We start from the raw sequence: 3309 nt of genomic DNA on the forward strand, positions 1-3309 counted from the left end.
TGTGAACCACCACAGCACGTGGACTCCATCCTTACATCCGTACCTGTACATCCCATACTGGCAGCAGTCAGGAAAAAAAAATCATTAGGCTAATTGGACCTTTGATGTGACCAACAGAGTAGTTCTTACTGGCATTACTCACTGATAAACTGAGAGGAAGTTAAGAGTGATAAAAGTCCTTTAAACTTCAAGGACACGAAACAATAAACAAGGTATGATATTTTAGCAAGTGGCTGCAAACTGGCCAATCTGGACTCAGTGGATTGTTTTTATAGCTCTCTTCGTGACGCTGCATGGAGTAAAAGCTTCAAAAAGGTTTATATGGAGCAGACATAATTTTTTCTTGCTTCATCAGAACATAAATTTTAACTAGGGAGGGATTTAAGGCTTAGGTTCTGTTATCTAGCTTGAGCTAACAGTTTCTAATCTAAACAAGATAAGGTATCCTTTGCTGTGCATTAAGTTGTTTGAGTTAAAACACTGCGAGGATGGAGGATTTAAGTTTAAACTCAGTGAATGAGGTGTACATCAAAAATTTGGTTTTGTCTTGTCTTGCTGCTTTAGGACAGTCTCAGAAAACTTCTCATCCTCATCCAGACAAAGCCGCGAGAAGAGGATAAAGCTGCATTGTCTGTCTCCAAGCATAAGATAGGGGTAAATTGATACCCCACTTCACATGCTTTCATAAAGCTCCTGTGAAAGCATGAATAGGTGCTTTGAGAAGATGCAAGGCAGTTGGAACCCTGAAAGCAATCCAAAATTCACTTTCGATTATACCTTTATTGTGTGCATATTCTGAAAATTTTACACTAAAGAAAGAGAAGTGACCCAACTGGGTTTGCTTCCTCGGCTCAGCTATTCTATTCGCCTTTCCATTTGCCTTGCAAGTGCCAATTTAAAACATGTGGGTCAGCCACAACTGGCTCATAATGAAGAGATGGCATTCAGATTACATTGCATTTATTAAAGTAATGAAAGGACTCCACTAACCAGTGTCTTCCTAATTTTAAGTAGTGTTGAAAATTGTTCACCATCCTAGTTACCCTCTCTAAAATTACCTGGACAGTTCCTAATCTCTCTACTGCTCCTTTTCAAGTAAGACTGTAGAAACAAATGCTTTGTGGTTTTCAGCACAATGTGTCACAACCTCAGCATTAAATCATCTCAGTGGCACTTTCCCAGGTAATATTCTTCAGGTACCACTCAGTCAACTTCTAATTCACTCCCAACTTTTTACCTTTGAGAATTTACTCATTTCCAATACTACCTGCTAATATGAAAGACACCCTGGTTTATCTAGCCAACGCAGTAAAACAGCACTATAGCATGAAGTAGGCTCAAAAAACCAAGAAACACTTGAAAGTCAGTTCCTTTTTCTGCTTCAAGAATGTTTGAGGGTCTAGCTCTAGAAGAAAGGTTTTTGCAAACAAGGCTCCTATACAAAAACCACAGCCCATAAGAGCTGCATGAGACACCTTCACCTGCAAAACTCCAAGAAAGCTTTCCATACGGAGTCATAACAGGATGAGTGGGATGATCTATGTGACTGAGAGCATTTAGTATATACAAACACTTATATGGTGAACGAGTTGTGGCTCTTTTGACACGGAAGGCACAAATTGCCTTTGCTTGTGTTACAACCCCATGTATCGACCTGAGCTGGGTGGGTTGGAAGGGATACACCTCCTGCTAAATACCAAGGGGAGCTCCACCTTCATGGTGCTGCCTGTGCTTTCGCATCTGGGCACATCTTAGAGGCCCGCTATGGAACTCCAGGTGACCCTGCATTACCACCCTTCAATGCATCTTGGAGGTATTACCAGAAAACTAGGCTTTAAGGATGATCTGAATGACTGCAAAAGTGGTAATAATAGGAAATCTTGTGGATCATCACAGAAAAGATCTTACCATGGAACCTGCATGGGCAGGGAGGCCAAAGCTTGGCAAAGCTACTAATTCATGAAAAGGAAACCATGAACAGCTTAAGGGTGGCATAAAAGCAGACAGATAGCAAAAAGAAGCTTAAAAAGACCTTATAAAATAAGGACAAGACCTTTCTTCTTGACGTGGTAGAAAAAAGGATTCAAGAAGGTGAGATAAGGTCAGGTTACTGGAATAACGCAGGCTTCCTGGGTAGCAAGATATCTGCCAAATGAAGTAAGACAGCATGAATGTTAGAGATGCTAGAGAGGAGCTGGTTACAGTAATTAAGGTCTGAGGGGATGAGCTCAGCACCAACTGCCTAAAAAACATTACAGACATCTCAACGAAGACATCTGCTCAGGGTACAGCTGCGATCCGAACAGCTAACGAGATGTTCGGCTACTCAGTGAATGCGATGGTGAATAGGGCAGAAAATATCTCCCTTTATACCAATCAGTGCTGAATTCTCCTCTGGCATATTGTCCATGCCCCTCCCCAAGCTCTAGAAGATCCTGCAGAAACAAGTAGAGGTCAGAGAATAAGTGAGTGGGGAGTAGAGGCAGAGGCAGGGACTATCACAGGAAGCAATTGAAAAGAATGAGATTTGTTTATCTCAGAAAGGCGAGAGACAAGAAGGGACACAGTAAGATAAAATACCAAATGCTCTAGGGAAGTAGTTTCTGACACTTCTCTCTACCTTGCCGCATAACAGAAGAACAAAAGAACATTCAACGAAATGAAGAGCTCATGTATTCAAAGCTGATCAAAGAAAATTCTCTTTCACATAACATTTAATTGGACAGCGGAAGATATCTCCACAGGAAGCACCGAGGTCAAGAACCGTGCAGGATTCAAAGAAGGATTGGACGGCTGTATGGATCACAGGAATACCCAGTCAGAAAAATTATGCTAAACTTTGGAAGAAGTATAAAGACAGGCTTTCAGAGTTTAAGCCAGTACCTGACTACAGAAGAATTAAAATTAGGTTTCTATAGCGGTAGATTATCCCACATCTTTCTCTGAGGTCCTTCTATCCTCTTTGCAATCAGTCGATGCTGGTCCTTTTAAGGTCAGATCATTGGTCTACACGAACTACACAATTTCTATTTTCCCACTTCCACATCAGCTTCAGAGCCACCAAAAAGCTTCCTCTTGCTGCAACGGTGTCAGCAGGTTCAAACCTGTGCTTTTCCCCCAGCGATACAGCTATGGCACCGCCCGCAGCCAACCAACACAAGGCATTTTTGTCACAACACAATTTCCTTCAGCATGGGGTGGCTACGGCTGTGGAGCTGGAGTCACGTAGGTGTGGAGTGACGAGAGTTCGCCACCTTCCTCACCTCGCCCCAGAGTCAAGCTCAGTCTTGTCTTCTCCTTTTCACTGTC

This window comes from Calidris pugnax, unplaced genomic scaffold, assembly GCF_001431845.1.
Source record: "Calidris pugnax isolate Ruff unplaced genomic scaffold, ASM143184v1 scaffold188, whole genome shotgun sequence".
Taxonomy (NCBI): Eukaryota; Metazoa; Chordata; class Aves; order Charadriiformes; family Scolopacidae; genus Calidris; species Calidris pugnax.